Raw genomic sequence first — 18,916 nt, 5'->3', positions numbered from 1 at the left:
AATTGGAGTCAACAATTTTTGTATCCCCCCCCCCCCCCCCCTATCAGATTTTTCTCGTGACGTCCCTGAGTACCATCTTCAAATCCAATTTGCTAAAAGATAAGGTACTATAATGTTGAAATCAAAGCACTCCTTCTGGTTTAAATTATGTATACAGAATATAAAAAAAAAAATAAACACCATAGTAAAACCACTATGCTCCTCGCTTCACTCAGAGTCTAAATTGTAATTTAATAACTCTCATAAATTTGGCTACATTTATCAAAAAATAAAAAAATAAATGTTTTTGATATTTATTTTTATATTTCTAGGACAACAGATAACGCGATAAGTTTATCCAGTCAGCCAATTGATCGCGGTCAATGAATTACGGCATTTTTTTTCGATATTCTTACGTGGTCATTATAATTAGTCACCATCATCATTGATTTTGAATTTACGCTTACAACCCATAATTTCAGTAGGAAAAGTAGTATTTCAAAGTTTACTATAATTGTATTTAATAAAAAATTTACGAAGGTATAGACGTATAGTTCAACAAAGTTTTTGGAATTTCAAAAAACGTAATCTGAATATTATAAGAAATTTTATGTTTTTTCATTTTACATGTTACATGTTTGAATGTTGTTTAATTTTCAGCCATCAAAAAAATTTAAATTTATCACCGATACCTGTTATGACCGTTATTTTATTTTTACACAAATATGCGCTTATACCAAAATATATCGTTATGTTCCCTATAACAGCACCAGGACTCCAGTGGTAATTTGAAAATGTTATACTACGCGCATCGACGTAAATCACAGGCATTCTAAGGGTGCTTAGTGCTCTGAATTTAAATGCCAATACCCCGAAGCTCGTGATTATCTTAAATAATAATTAAAAATATTGGACACGTACCTACTATCATAGGTAAAAATATAGACTATCGGACATTTCAATTATTGTTCACATAGAAAGATATATTCGTAGACACTAGGGAGTCCTCAAAGTGAAACTATTTAAAAGTTCTATATATATCCACAAGTCTGTGGTCATGTTATATCCGTAAAGAGAGTGAGTCGTATACTTTCGTATACTTTAGTCGTATTAGTTAATTTATATAAGTACTAAGTTGTACACACGTGACAAGGTTGACTTCTAATATTAATTGTATATTTCAATAATATATACTATATTTTAATCAATATAATTTTTACAAGATGAGGGATGTCATATAATCATAGTATTGTATCACTTTCTAGTAATAATAATTTTTACTATAATATTAGTGTACTCATTATTGATTATATGTAACCGATTTTATGTATTTGTATATTGTTATACTAATGGTAATCATAACCATGTTAAATAAAATAATTTTGAAAAAAGTGCTGTAAATGTATGGTCACATATTCTGGAGCCAGAAATTGTAATGTATAAGAAAACTATACTAGTTTCAATACATTATAATATGCTTTAAGAAGAAATAATAACCTTTTTAAAATCGTATTTATCTATTTTTTTTTTATTATGTATAGTTACACATTCAATTGTATTTCAAACGGTTTTTTTGATATAACAATAAGCTGATTACATTTTATTTAAACAATCAAAAAACCTTATATACATAAATGTAAGCAAACAATAAATGCATAAGATGAATACATTACATTTTAATATTGCATTGTAACTGATTTACAAGTATCGCAAGGTGGATAACAGGCATTTCAAAATTATACCCAGTGTTAAATAAATGATCCAAAAGTGTGCTGATTTCACTCATTCTTGTTCTTCTTTCAAGTTTTGAGGTCAGTTTTAATATTAGAGTGAATTGACCTATCATCAAATTTTTAAGTAACAACATTATCTATGTGTTCTTTTGTTGATGTTTTACGATATTTTAATTTATCAGTTTAGTTTGTTATGAATAGGTAAAACATTCATATTTTAAAATGCTCATAATTCACTTAAAAATTTAAATATTGTAAAAACCAATGAGAGAACTCAGATAATGTTTTTACCTAAAAGTTTGATAATAGATCGATTCACTCTAATATCAAAACTATTGAAACTGGCGAACGATATTTGCTATGTCGTCCGTGTGTAAGACGAAGACAACACATACAGGGCAACGTCCTCTAGAGTTAAAAAGTTTAAAAAAATTAACCTATGTCACACAAATTATTAGGCATAAGATGTTTGCGGTCTTTGTTCATGAACGCGCACGGGATTAATATAAGACAGTTAAAAAAAAAATAAAAAAAATAAATGGGAGTGATATTATAATACTGACATTACTATAGTATACGATTTTATTTATACTTACTGCGTACGTGTTACCTGACTGACGTGATAAATATATGACACGACGAATGTTAGGTATAAAAAAGACTGTTATTATATCTAATTTAGCGTCAGAATCATAGAAAATAAAGAATGGATAGGCCACGCCTATGCTTATAACATTAGGTGTCGTGTTCCTTGAGAGCAGATATCTTCTATCCAGTAGGAAATGAAAAATGTATAATATGTATAATACCTACATAACATATTACTATGCTGACCATATAAATAAGCCACAGTGTTTTAAATATGCAACGGGCCTTAAAAGAACACTCTGGCCAAATGCTGTTCCTTCTTTAGACATAGATATAACTGAGGTGGTCATTTTAAATTTTCATGACGAAGAAAAACTAGAAAATTACTATTTGCTTAAAAAGTAACATTACAATAAATTATTCAATATACAATCCTAAACCTTTGATTGTTTTATGTACCTATATTTCAATAAGTGATTCAACTAAAGAAATTTTGCCTAGCTGTAGCGCAATTACATATGATTTACCTACTTGAAGCCCAATTCGAAGTCCATTAGGTAGAAGGTAAACAAATTTATAATAAAAATTACGTTATTTGATATGTATAATTTGGGTCAGATTAAAATAGTCTTACTATATTTGCCTAATGCCTTATTTTAATTTCAGTCTGTCAGATTGTTCAATAATTGAAACACAAAAAAAAAACAAAAATTTGGAATAACACTAGATTTGTTGATTTATCTGTCTGTCGTTTTTTAAAACCAAGAAGGGCGGCCAGAAATTTCAAAATACTAAAATCCAGTGTTTTGAACATTCGATATAAAAACAAATTATTAGCTCAGCTATTTTGAAGCTAGACATTGGATATTCACCCGTAAATTAAAAAAAATCTCATGCAATAATTTTCTTATTTGGTCGTTATTCACAAGCTATAATAACCATGAGCTAAATTTTCGTCAAATGTTTATTTTATCATTTTCTATACACGATATAATTTTAAAAATATTCTCATTTGTTTTAAGTTATTTATACATAGACAATATCAATTTTCAATTTTTATAGTTTTCTATTCTATTAATGTTAATACAATTTCGTTCCGTCTGAACCTTTTGTTTGTTTAAATTTATATATTCTTTTTTTTATGATTTCTTTTTAGAACGTCCTGGGTTATGAATTTATCGTTTGGTTTACAATAATTGTAGGTGGGACTGAAAAATGACAACTCGTTTGCGTACAGCTATTAAATTAGATTTAAACGATAATGTGATTTTAGATAAATGTGTGCGTTATTGACGACCGCTGGATGTTACTATATGCTTATTATTTAGTCGAACGTGTGATGCTATCGAGATACGAGTCATTTTATTTCGTGTAATACCATGGACATTCAAATGTTTTTGAAACGCGCAGAGGAAAACGTTGTTTTAATATCAGAAAGATTATATCAAAAACCTATTTTGATGTACGATACAGTGCAATAAAGTACATTGATAAACAATTTTCAATTGAAACCATTAAATTAGTGATTGGAATTGATGGTTGCCTTTGATGAATAGCTCAGAAAATGCATTTTGGCCAATATTAGTTTATACCAACTATGATGTTTTATATTATAAACATGCACCATGAGTAAAATACATAAACTAATGAAAAACAATGAATGTAAAAATGTACCATCATAATATTTCAATATATTCTTCTGTACAATGGAGGTGGTTATAATATTTTAGTAATTTTTTTCGTACAACAAGTCCGGAGTGGACGTAATATGCACTTATGCCGGTGGAGACGAATCGGTTTATAATTATTGATGGTAAGAACATTATCTGTGTTTGTATGAGGATTTTTATGATAGTTTAATTTTTAAGTGTGTTAGGTTAATTTAGGTTAATTGAATGAAAATGCATAACTTGCTAAACAATTGATCAATCATATAAAAAACAAACATACAAACCAGATAATGTTATTAGTTCTTACCGTTAAGTTTCATAGTAGTTCGGTGAATTTTAATTTTTAAACTAACTGTGCTAAACGTAATCTACTGAGAGTAAATTTGTTCTGTTACGCACAGAGACAGAGACAACAAATGGCCGTGTTGTGTCGTGGTGTCCCTTAAGAAATACATGAATTTATTAAAACCAAAAGCAGTTAAATATTCATTATAAAAACGTTTAAACTATTTTGGTTTTAAAATGGTGAAAATTTTTTTAAAAAAGTGAGGAATATTTAGGTGCTGCTGACGCTGGACATAAAGGAATCTATTAAAATTTACAATATAATTAATAATATTATTGTAATGTATATTTATTATTTAAAAATATTAAAATGTATGATAAAACAAAAAAAACAATTAATAAACAAAATATAGTATATTTGTTAAATATTTACAGTTTACAAATGGTTATATAACAGGTAAAACAATTTATTTTATTTAATAATAGTTTGTAAAAAAATCAGTTTTCTGAACACATACAATTATTTTTGTTATTTTTTCTGTGGAGACTTGAGTTGTTCGCACGTACCTGTCCGCCGGTCGTTGTGTTTGCGTGGCGTCCTTTTGCGAACTCCTGACGTGACGGAGTCTGAAGCCTCTGCGCTTTTTTACGTTCAGCCGTCGAAACCTCGTGGTCGAGCCGTTACGCGTTCATACCTCGTCGTCTAGGTCGACAAGTGCGTTTACCTACCTTGTTGGGGGACATCGCGGTTGTCGCCGCCGATTATCGTGTGCGTGTCCGCGATCGCTGATTGCATTGATTGCAAAAAAGGTCGACAAATGGGTAAACTTTGTATTTCATTTTTTTTGTACAATTTCGTACTGGCAAAATACAATAATGTACTTTATTCACAATAATATCATCAAATATACTTGGTAATATCATAGGCTGACTGACCGTTTTCGCTCAGAATCGTTTTCCTTATACAATGATATTATATCATTGAATTCAAATTTAACATCATCCATTACAGTGACCTATTTGGAACCTACTGTACAGCAGAGCGATATCCACTTACTTGCTTTTTTTAAATCTAAAATATAAAATATGCAATTTCATCAATTTCCAACTCAAAATAATTTACAAAATGTTGTGGTTTTGAAATTTGTCAAATTTTGAACTTCCGACTTTTATTAAAAACTATTGTGAATTTTTAGGCTTAACTTTCTTCTTAAATAACACTAACATAACCTAACCTAACCTATAAGGAGCCTTTTGTTAAAAAAAATAAAAGTAAAAATTGAGACATCATCGCAAAATCATTACTTAAGCGCTCCGCTCAGAATTTAAAATATAATACAAGCCTCCTACTATATTGTTACAATGACAATGACAATTGAAAAATATTTGAAATCCTTAGTCAGAGTTTTTTTTTATAAGCATTTAAAGTTCAAATCTTGATAAAATACTAATGGGATACAATTTAAATGTAATATGTTTAAATTATTGCACACACTTAGTCTATTCAACTAGTTTTTTCTTGTTACTTCGGAATTATTTTTTTCAAATTCAACAATTTAATTAATTGATGTATTTGCTACCTATATTCGTATACAATTTTAAATTTAGTATATTATATTATATAGATATTATATAGTGTATACATTAAATAATAATAAAAACTAGACTTTATCAATATAAAATAATTGGTTTAATATAACAACAATAATTATACACTTGCATTAATTGTCTATTGGAGTGCTATTGGTTAAAGTTTACTTTGATTTCGTGGTGTGGGCAGACATTTTGCTAACGAAATAGTTAAAGTTAATTTTGTTGTTTTACTTGATAGAAACACAACGCATAGCTCCAAGGAAATTTAATCGATATTCTCCCTGAAAAAAAAATATAAAATCGTGTTGACCAGTATTATATATTATTGTACACATATTTGTTACAATACGCAATGGTTACTATATTGACACATATAACTAAGTAGGTATTTACAAACGGTAATTGTGGAAAAACATACGTCAATAATTATAAAAACAAAAGGATTCACTACAGGACTTCATCTTTGGTCTACTCTAATATTATAACAATATATAAACAACAACGAAGTTCCTCGTCCTACTGTTATTCATAGCAATCGTATGATTTTGGTCCAACAATATGGTAGATATTTTTATTTTAATAATGTATATCATTACTATTCATTGACCTCGATTTCACTATTGTTGCTGTAGATAACTTTAGCATATAATAACATATTATTTAAAATAGATAGGTAATAGATATTATATTCTTATAGGTACTATGTTATTGAAGATTCGGAATAATACACTTTCAATTATTAACAAAAAAATTAGCAAATTATTAGGTATCATTTAATTTTTGACAATTTATTCAAGTGCGTGATTACTAATATTTATTATGACCTTAAGGTAATATATTATTAACTATTAAAATTTTTTTAAATTTTGGTTGGAAATTATAATAATTTATATGGTATTATTCATGCCAGTTAGTGCTTGTAATAGTTATAGGTACTTACGAATATTATTCATGAATCTGAAATAAATTAATTGAAACACAGTTTTTGGTATAGACTTACACGTTAGGACAAGTACTTGTTTCAGTATGTAATTTCATTAATGTACGTGGAAAAAAACACGCATCATTGAAAAGCAATACATTTGCTTAAAATCTAAAATTCATCTGATATCTCTCTCTATATATAAAAAGAAGTGTACATTTTGAATAAATTTTATAACTCAAGATCCAGCAAACCGATTTCGATAAAAGCGTGAGGCTTTTGTATTAATTGATTATATTAATCCTCCGTAGGTGGAATTAAGTAAAAATGACAAACTTGGTACAATTTTTACACTTACGTACAAACAGCACGGGGTCCGCGATCTACTGCAGGTAGATTGCCTACCTGATAATATACTGCTGCGAATCAGAATTTTTATTCCGAGCAACAGAAAAGTTAAGATAAATTTAGAACACCATACACCATACACAATACACCAAATATTAAATAACGAATTGAACAAAGTTTGAAGAATTGGTACATTTAACAGGCAACAAAGTGCCAGCGGGATCAGCTAGTTTTATATATTTAAATGTTTAATATATACAAATAACTTAATAATAATATAATGTAACAAAATTATATGAATCGCTTTTAGTGTTGTATCACGAAAAAAAAAAAGGTACATGAGAAATATAAAAAAAATATATCAAGTCTAAAAATATTAAATATTTTTTATGTAAGTGAACATAGATAGTCTAAAAAATGTAATATTACCATTTTGTTGTATAATTATAGCTTCTCGTAGCAAAATCACTAGAGTAAAATTAAAAATAGTTGTATAATTATGTACTTGAACTTGAATAGGTAGTAGGTAGTAGGTACTATAGGTAATACTATAGTATTATAATAATATATTATTTATTTACTAAGATACAGCCTCAAAAGTACAGAGTGTAAGATAATATTTAAATGAAATATGTATATTTATATTAACGGCACTTAAGAGGACACCCACCTGGGCATTTGTTGTATCCGTCTTATAAACTGAACAAAGTTCGAGTCATAATATAGAGTTGGTACATTTAACGGGCAACGAAGTGCACGGAATCAGCTGGTATATACATATATTTAACATTTAAATATAACGCCCCCTTCATACAAAATGTAAGTTTTCATTACACACTTGAAGTTTTTAACAAATTAAATTAATTATAAGAAACAGGAAAAACACACGTTTTAGATATTCAACTTGAGTTGGAATATAAAATATAAAGTTATACAAATTATATGGATATTATAATATATAAGACAATTAAATTAGAAATTATATTTTACATCTAATGTATTATGACAAGGAAGTCCAAGAGAAATGCAATGAAAAAAAACAATTTAGTGCAGTGAAAATAATTTTAATATAAAACTAAAAATTATAATCGTAAAATTATGTTGAAAATATTATTTTAAATTGTTTTGGTTTGATTATTTGTCTTTTATTGTACCTACTTAAGGTTTGATTTTTTACATTTTTTTATGGGAGATGTAAATTAACAATCGATGAATCAATATCCATATTTGCCATTTTATTAAGTTGGTCAACGACCATTGGTAGAAATATTATACTTTAACTTTTATTATTATCAAGAGAAAGATCTAACTATAGGTAGGTACCAATATACTTTTAAGTTTTGATATACCTACTCAAAACTATGAAAACATATTACATTAAACTAATTAACTATTTAAACTATTTAATCTATAGGTTTTCATTTCAAATGTTACGTCATAATGTTATAATCTATGAAACTTAATTTTGCCATAATTGCTCAAATTTATAGACCATATTCTGCATTGAATATTTGTATTAAAGCACTAGACATTAAACAGAAGAACGCATAATTTATTCACTTTACAGTAGTTACAAAAAATCTATGCATGTGATTTAATTTTCAATTTGTTAAATGATTTTATTAATTTAATTTGATTGCTTATACTATTATAATAATATATAGGTACCAATTGGTTAGTTAATGTACATTAATGTACCATACGATAATAATATTATTATTGTTAAAGAGTTTTGCGCATAACCGCTATATATTGTTGTCCATAACCATGGATATTTATATTGTCATTTTATGAATGTTTAAAAACATAACAAACAAAGTACTATATTATGACGTCATTATACTGTGTTACGCAGAAATAAGACGACTTGCGTTTTTTTACTTTTATCAATCCGCATTACGAATCTATATATTTCGGAACAGTTTTGGTATGTAACTCGACGGTCGACGGTGGCGATCACATACCTGATAATTGATGGTAATATGATTACATATAATATATCTATTATCAGGTCTATGGCGGCGATGCATCTGTGCCATCGGGATGGATAGGGACATATCCCAGAGACCGCAGAACGGCCAGTAACTGATGTTGTATCGAGCTGTAACTACAGTTGCGAAATTCGTTTGACGACGCGATGACCCTCCCCAGGAGATCGGCTAACTTTACGGCGTCAGATTTCCCTTCCGGTGTCAGGACTCAGGAACGAGTGGTTCCTCGGCCTGGTTGAGATGGGCTCAGTAGTACTTACCTGATTTTGACGTACATTACATAATAATAACCTATATCATTAAACAAAACAAAACGCATAAACTCATTGCTTCAATATACAGAGTTATTTCAAATTGCCTATATTGTCATCAAACAAAATAAAATGGCAGCGTAAGGGTACATTCCATATAGTTATAACTAGGGCTCGGAAGTTGAGGCATTTTGCATTTTTTTTTGGAACTCTTTAGACGATGCTCTCCTGGCTACAAATGTGTTTTATTAGCATGTGAAACTGAAAAACTAAATTTTATTTTGCATTTTTATGCATTTTTTGGCTTTCTTTACTTTTAAGTCATTTTTTGACATTTTTAGGTCATTTTTCGACAATTTTAGCTCATTTTTCGACATTTTTAGTCATTTTTACTAATTTCACACTAGTATTCACTTCTTATCGTTTCTTGTCTATGCCGATAACTTAAAACTTGGAATTACCACGGACTAAGATTAGTACCTGTTCGATTTTATCTCGCCGATTACATTTTGTCGTTGTATTGTAGTGAATAATATTATACCTACATTTTATTATTTTTTCCTAATATTCGATTAGTATCCGATTTTATCTCGCCGATTACAGTCGTCGCGTCGTTGTCGTGTAAAAGTGAATTTATTAACAGATAATCGTCGTTCATTTACTTTCGATAATATAAAATACTCTCTTATTGTACAATGCAATGATTTTGATTTTTAAATAATTTGTAAGCATTGATAAATTTATAAAACAAATATTTTTAATTTTTTAATTTTCCTATTTTAAGGACATTTTTGTCATTTTTATGTCATATTTTGAATTTTATAGTAAAATAGAGTAAAATATTTAAAAAAATGTATTTTTATTAATATAAAACTGATATATGTAATTTTTTTAGGTCATTTTTTTAGGACATTTTTTGCTATTTTTATGGTCATTTTTATGGTCATTTTTTATTGTTTTTAAGGTCATCAACTTCCGAGCCCTAGTTATAACTTATAAGTATGGGTCGTCCCCTTTCGCTGTCGTTTAAATTTCTCAACGTCGAGGTATTCAACATTTTTCATACTGCGGCTCCTTTATGTGTTCACAATATTTTCACGGCTCACGAATTATCATGAAAAATTTGAAACAATACGGATAAAATATTGCCAATATCGGTGGTGATAACAGTGATTTTTGTACTAGAAATAAAACTTTTAATAGTCGCGTAATGTATTTCACTCCTTCCCCCCGCCGAAAATGATTTTCTTTAGATTTAACGTTAAAAGTTGTTTGAGCACATATTACTTTGTAAATAACCACAGTTGAATCTGAATTAAAAAATGTTAATATATCAGTTTCCTTTAAAATATGTTTATATTGAATAATTGTTAAGACTGCGTAAATTTAAGTATCATTCCTTCAAAGTTCAAAAACGATTTAGACACTTAAAATTTCAACTTAATATAGCAAATACTAAAAAAATAATTATTAAAATAAAATAATATGTCATTATTTCATGTAGAATAATATAATAGCTAAATAAAAAAAAATTATATATTTTATAGTTTTAATAGAGAAAATTAAATAATGTAAAAATGTATATAAGTTTAAAATATCAATCAAATAATATATATTTTTTATACAAACGGCTCTATAAGTCGGTCGTATGTTAACACATTTTTTTGAAATTCTATTTTTAGTGTCGGAATATTGTAAAGATAAATTACCTACTGATAAAAAACCGATAATTTTTTTTTGTTTTAAAATAGTACGTTTCGCCGGCTAAAATTACCATTCATCCCACACGGCTGGGCTCGATTAAACAGTTGTAATAACTTAGTAATTATGATTATTATTATTTTTCCAAAATTATCGAATATAAATAAAATTATTATTATTGTGTGTGTCAATATTCGCATCGTAACGAGGCGTTTTATCGGGATGACAAGTGCGTATAGTCGGCTACGCGTGTCACAGCTATAATATTTATTATGATCATTACATTAACCGTCGCAAAGAGCAGTATTAATCATCGGAACGACAAGAGCGTATAGTCGGCTACGTGTTTCAGTTATAAAATCATAAATATTTTGAAGCTAGACATTGGATATTCACCCGTAAATTAAAAAAAATCTCATGCAATAATTTTCTTATTTGGTCGTTATTCACAAGCTATAATAACCATGAGCTAAATTTTCGTCAAATGTTTATTTTATCATTTTCTATACACGATATAATTTTAAAAATATTCTCATTTGTTTTAAGTTATTTATACATAGACAATATCAATTTTCAATTTTTATAGTTTTCTATTCTATTAATGTTAATACAATTTCGTTCCGCCTGAACATTTTGTTTAAATTTATATATTCTTTTTTTTATGATTTCTTTTTAGAACGTCCTGGGTTTTGAATTTATCGTTTGGTTTACAATAATTGTAGGTGGGACTGACAACTGACAACTCGTTTGCGTACATCGAAAAACGTGAAAACCCGGTTAATACTAATTTTGACCTGAAAAATGACTACTCGTTTGCGTACAGCTATTAAATTAGATTTAAACGATAATGTGATTTTAGATAAATGTGTGCGTTATTGACGACCGCTGGATGTTACTATATGCTTATTATTTAGTCGAACGTGTGATGCTATCGAGATACGAGTCATTTTATTTCGTGTAGTACCATGGACATTCAAATGTTTTTGAAACGCGCAGAGGAAAACGGTGTTTTAATATCAGAAAGAATATATCAAAAACCTATTTTGGTGTACGATACAGTGCAATAAAGTACATTGATAAACAATTTTCAATTGAAACTATTAAATTAGTGATTGGAATTGATGGGTTGCCTTTGATGAAAAGCTCAGAAAATGCATTTTGGCCAATATTAGTTTATACCAACTATGATGTTTTATATTATAAACATGCACCATGAGTAAAATACATAAACTAATGAAAAACAATGAATGTAAAAATGTACCATCATAATATTTCATTATATTCTTCTGTACAATGGAGGTGGTTATAATATTTTAGTAATTTTTTTCGTACAATAAGTCCCGAGTGGACGTAATATGCACTATGCCGGTAGAGACGAATCGGTTTATAATTATTGATGGTAAGAACATTATCTGTGTTTGTATGAGGATTTTTATGATAGTTTAATTTTTAAGTGTGTTAGGTTAATTTAAGTTAATTGAATGAAAATGCATAACTTGCTAGACAATTGATCAATCATATAAAAAACAAACATACAAACCAGATAATGTTATTAGTTCTTACCGTTAAGTTTCATAATAGTTCGGTGAATTTTAATTTTTAAACTAACTGTGCTAAACGTAATCTACTAAGAGTAAATTTGTTCTGTTACGCACTTGTAAGACAGAGACAACAAATGGCCGTGTTGTGTCGTGGTGTCCCTTAAGAAATACATGCATTTATTAAAACCAAAAGCAGTTAAATATTCATTATAAAAACGTTTAAACTATTTTGGTTTTAAAATGGTGAACATTTTTTTAAAAAAGTGAGGAATATTTAGGTGCTGCTGACGCTGGACATAAAGGAATCTATTAAAATTTACAATATAATATAATAATATTATTGTTATGTATATTTATTATTTAAAAATATTAAAATGTATGATAAAACAAAAAAAAACAATTAATAAACAAAATATACTAATATATTCGTAAACTGGTAAGGCACATAGGTATGTTACGGTAACATGAGAAATTCAATTATAATTTGATTTTGCAGTTGTTATTATACATAATATAACAAATAGTACATTAAAATTTCATGTTACATATTATTATCAACAATGAATTATTATTTTATATTAATTTATATTAATAGGCATTACAGTTTTTACTATACATAATCATAACAGATAGTGTACATTCAATTTTCAATTTTTCATGTTACATATTATTAATTTTATATTATCATTTATACCCCATCTTACAACATCTTACATGTTACATATATTTGTTAAATATTTATAGTTTACAAATGGTTATATAACAGGTAAAACAATTTATTTTATTTAATAATAGTTTGTAAAAAAATCAGTTTTCTGAACACATACAATTATTTTTGTTATTTTTTCTGTGGAGACTTGAGTTGTTCGCACTGTAGTAAACCTGCGTTTCTACGAATATATTAAGTACCTTTCCGCGGTAGGACAACAACAACAAGGAGATTAACTTTCAACTATTCGATTCCAAGAATCGCGTACATGTACGTACCTAGAGTTTTACGACGTAATTAAAACTTCGACATCAAATATCTGCAAAACAAACCTATAATAATTTAAGTGCCAATAAAGAAGAGTGCCAATCGTACATTCGGGTTGTTTTGCAATAACAACGTCCAGCTCCGGTTCCCTTTCAGATATCCACCTCCTGGGCTCTACCGTGTACATTTTTTTATACATATAGATTTTATATAAATATAAGATAGAGTCTATAGCAAATTAGGATTTAGTACAGAGTCTGCACCACGCAGTCACTAACTTCTCGGGCAGATGCTTTTCGCTCTGTCCTCAAATTTATCTAATTTCTTTATAAATGTTTAATTATTATTATTTTGTCTTAACAATAAAGTACTATAAATAACTTATACAACTTGTCTCTCTCCAACCTTCTCTCCTACATTAACCATCAACGTCGACGAACTCAAAATATAAGCGAGCAGTGAGGGATCACTACACGTCTTTTGGTGTCAGGTGTGGGGTATTCCCGAAGGAAGAATTTTGGTATCCAACCCAGAATCGAGTACATCAGCGGACCTCGAGTTCAACTACGTTGCTGAAACCTAGGAAGGAAGGAACGACCGAGCCAAGCCACCAACTACACTCAACATAGCCAAGCGGAGCATCAACGACGAGCCAGCAGAGCCGCCAGCACGCAGAGCAGACAGGACCAGACAAAAATCGCAATGAATCCTACATTGTAAGTTGTTATTTAAGCAGATTATTTAGTATATGTCTGAGGTCCAAATAGGTGTTGGGAAGTAGTTAAATATAACCCGCGAACTTTACATACTACCATAATGAGTGTAACATTAGGAATAGACACCGCCTTGCGCGGCATACCTAATTTTAACGGGGGAACTGAGGCAGATTTGTCCTCATATATAACCGAATGTAACTATGTAATGGACAATATCCATGACAATATTAAACCGGTAGTATTCCAAAATATTTTAGCTAAATTAAAGGGAGACGCATATCAGGCTACACGTTACCGCAACTTCACAGACTGGACAGAGCTTAAAAACCACCTTCGTAACGTTTTTGGGGCACCACATTCAATTAATTATTTACAGTCCCAACTTAGTAACATTAGGCAACGTACCGACGAAGACGTACGTAGCTTCGCCGGACGAACCGAAAAATGCTATCACGAATTGGTAGGAGCGTTAACATTAGGACTAGAGCCAGCCTCAGCCGCCGCGGTAGCCACATCCCATAAAACAGGAGCACTTACTGCGTTCGTTAACGGAGCAAAACCAGCAATCAGGTCATTTTTAAGGGCGCGTGACGTAGATTCTCTCGAAAAAGCAATTACTATCGCTATTGAGGAGGAACAAGACCTCCAACACATTAACCGTCGTTTTAACGCAGATAAAAATTATGTAAAAAACAATGCAAACCATAAAAAAAACATTAAATGCAATAAATGTAGTAAATTAGGACATTACGCAAATGAATGCCGCAGTAACACCGGTACTTCGTCCAACACATTTTTTAGAAATCCCATAAATAACCGCGATGACAAAACTAGTATAGTCAAACGCGAATATCAGGGTCAAGTTCGATTTTGCGCGTACTGTAAAAAAACTAACCACAACATTAAAGATTGTAGGAAGCGCATGTATAACGAAAGTAAAAAAACAAGTAGTAAGGACGGTGAAGGTCCTAGCACCAGCCGTACCGTAGCCGAAATTAATCAGAATCACGTACGAGTGGTAGCGGACTTTCAAGAGGAACACATAATATGTGGGTCTCACAATTTCGAACCGCATAACATTAAATTATTAATTGACTCCGGGGCAGAAATGAATCTTATTAAGATTTCTGCACTCAACGGGCAGGTAGTCGTAAATGAACACGAAAAACGCACAATTAAAGGTATAAACGAAATACCTATATTTACAATAGGAACTATAGTGACGACGATGCAAATTAACGCAGTAGACGTTCTCATAAAATTCGACGTCGTTTTTGGCGACTTTCCAATAACAGAATCAGGTATTATAGGACGTAACTTCTTGAAACAAAACAAGGTCATTATGGACTATAGTCAAAATTTATTGACCATACCCGAACAAACCAGTTCGAGGGAAATTATATTACCGCCTCGTAGCAACTGCGTACTATTAATTAAAAACGATGAGCACATCACGCATAAAAATATAACTATTAAAAAACAAGACGTGAACGAAAACGTTATTATAGCTAACAGCATTAGCCCAGTCAATAGTGACACAATTATAAGTAACATAATAAATATTTCAGAGGAACCTTTTGTCATTGACGAGTTAACCACTCAACATATCGAGTGGGAACCGTACCTTGAAACAGCTTTAACAGCTTCTTTTGTAGACACGAAAATTAACAATCGCATAACCATATTAACAAACGAAATTAACACGGACAATTTAAATCACGAAGAGCGCGAACGCATTCTAGAATTATGTTGTAGTTACGCGGACTTATTTTATTTACCGGGGGACTATTTGAGTGCCACCGACGTCGTGACACACGAAATTAATACACCGCGTTGCACTAAACCAATTAATATACGACCATATCTATATGGACGTCATTTCAATATTATTACCGATCATCGACCTCTTACATACCTGTTTAGTATTAAGGACGCGTCGTCGCAACTTATGCGCTGGCGTTTACAGCTCGCGGATTACGATTACACTATTACGTATAGGGCAGGGCCCGAACACTCGAACGCCGATTGTTTATCACGTATCCGAGTAGTACAAACGAATACGACTAGCGCCGATACAGAGTTCAACGAATTCCGTGCCGCTGAGAGTAAGCCAATATTCAATTCTAAAATTCTCGAAATCGAAGGCGACGTTAACAAGGTCACGGAAAGCGAAACTATTATAGTAACGATTCCCGAAGATAAAATAATTACACATCCAGTCGTGCGCGAGATCATAAAAAAAGTTGATTTTAACGAAATACATTTTACCGACGGAAACCGGTTCTATACGCACACCAATGGATCAAAATTAATTATATTCTATGGTATCACCAAAACACATACAACACCGCTTGAAGCGGAATCCATTTATCTAGCGTTACAAAATATACGCGACTATTGTATGACAAATCGAATTAAATCTTTTTCCACGGTCAAATTAAATGGACCTACCTCATTAACAAATTTCTTGAGAATTCGTACGATGTTTCGGTACGTATTTCGACAAACCGACATCGTAATAAAAATATATACAGGTGAACGTTTTACCGACGAGGAAAAACAACAAATTATTTATGAGCATCACAACTCACCTCTAGGCGGACACTCCGGTGTATCGCGTACTCTCAAACGATTAAAACTTAATCATGACTGGCATAACATTAAGAAAGACGTTAAACGTTATATTAAACACTGTGAACTATGTCAGAAAAATAAATCCCATGTTAAAACAAAGCAACCTATGATGATTACTAGTACAGTAGTCAAACCTTTCGAACGAATCTGTCTCGATATCGTAGGGCCACTACCCAAAACCGTGATGGGGAACTTATATATTTTAACATTACAAGACGAGTTATCGCGTTATGCACTCGCTATTGCACTATCATCCACTGACGCTCCAACCGTAGCACAAGCTTTCGTCGAATGTTTCGTATGCACATACGGAATTCCAAAATCGATTTTAACCGATTGCGGGACCAATTTTTTATCCGACATTTTTAAAAGCATGTGTAAGCTGTTGGACATTAAAAAGATTCAGACGACTGCATGGCACCCACAAGGAAACGGTTTTTTAGAACGGTCACATAAAACACTAAAAGCGTACTTACGCAGCTTTGTAGACAAGGACAGTAATTGGGATAAACTTTTATGTTACGCAACTTTCTGTTATAACACGACGGTTCACACGTCGACTAACTTTACACCATATGAATTAGTATTCGGAACAAAACCCACAGTTCCATCAGCTTTTCATAAAGAACCCGAAGCACAATATAATTACGATAATTACGTTTTCGACCTTAAAAGAATTATGCAAGAAACGCATAAAATAGCTCGGGAAAATCTTATTAAAAAGAAAGAAACAAATAAAACATATTACGATAAAACGTCTAACGCCATCGATTTACACGTAGACGATAAAGTTCTACTTAAAGAACAAAATAAAAAAAAATGCTCTTAGTTTCAACTGGTCAGGACCATTCGAGATACTATTAGTACATGATAATGAAAATATAACGATTCAAAAAGGCCGTCGCGAATACCGTATTCATAAAAATAACGTTAAACGCTATTATGACGACGACGATACTGAATAACTATATAACTAGTATCATAAAACTATAATTTTTTTTTATTAATTCTTATTTTATTTTTTTTATTTTTATCATTATAGTAATTCTTATTAGTAGTTTCTAAGAAATGGAACGGGTATATTAAATACTATTAAGCTGAATTTTATTTTAAAATTATATTTTAACTAATAAGCTGAAACGGTTTTCAGACTTATACTACTTATCATACCATTCACGTCAGGAACTTTTCGATACGCTGACGAACCATTAAAACAACATTCTGGTCTATACTACGAAAACAGGGGACCTTTGAAACTCATAACATCTCAATGGGATCTTACTGCATACATTAATCTTACTAAATATAACGAAGAATTCGAATACATAAACGAAGTAATAGATAAAACGAACGAATTGTGTGTTGCATACATGCACGACCCAGTTACCAATAACTTTAATTGTAACAACTTACTTAAAACAGCCACCGCTATAGTTGACAATTTACACAATAAAAAGACACAAGTCTTAGATTCTATTGGTCACATAATTACTAAACGTAATGCTTTAACTAAACTCGTTACAAAAGCAGCTAAATTAATATACGGAATATGCAATTTAGAATGCATACAAAAATTTAATTTTAATATAGCAAAAAGCCAAAGCACTTCGCAATCTAAACTAATAAAAGAACAAATTAAAGTAGTACAACTACAGAATAATATAGTGTCACCCAACATTATATCTTCGGTACCTTTAACATTAATGGTGAACGAAACGACAAACATTACAAGGGAACAACAAATAAAAAATTATTTGACAAAACATTTTATACACGTTAATTTATTAATTACAAAACAGATAGAAGAAACAAACACACTATTAGAGGTAATACAACAAGCTAAAATGGGAATTATTCATCCAAGTTTAATATCTCCAAAAGAGTTATTAGAACACGTTAAAGACGTTAAAGTATCATTACCTGGGGGCACCGATTTACCAACTGATTTAGACATACAAAATATTTACGAATTGATAAAGCTCTCAGAC

General features: G+C 30.3%; 1 protein-coding gene across 1 annotated transcript in view; it reads right to left on the bottom strand.

Moving 5' to 3' along the window:
• LOC132937208 (uncharacterized) overlaps positions 1-2,340 on the bottom strand; it is a 73,113-nt gene extending 70,773 nt beyond the window's left edge. The window contains exon 1 of the mRNA XM_061004028.1: positions 2,309-2,340. The gene's annotated coding sequence lies outside the window, so the exon portion shown is untranslated. The remainder of the gene's footprint in view (positions 1-2,308) is intronic.
• Between the last annotated feature and the right edge of the window lie 16,576 nt (positions 2,341-18,916).

The sequence above is a fragment of the Metopolophium dirhodum genome, chromosome 1 (genome assembly GCF_019925205.1).
Source record: "Metopolophium dirhodum isolate CAU chromosome 1, ASM1992520v1, whole genome shotgun sequence".
Classification (NCBI taxonomy): Eukaryota; Metazoa; Arthropoda; class Insecta; order Hemiptera; family Aphididae; genus Metopolophium; species Metopolophium dirhodum.
This window is presented reverse-complemented; position numbering and strand designations above follow the sequence as displayed.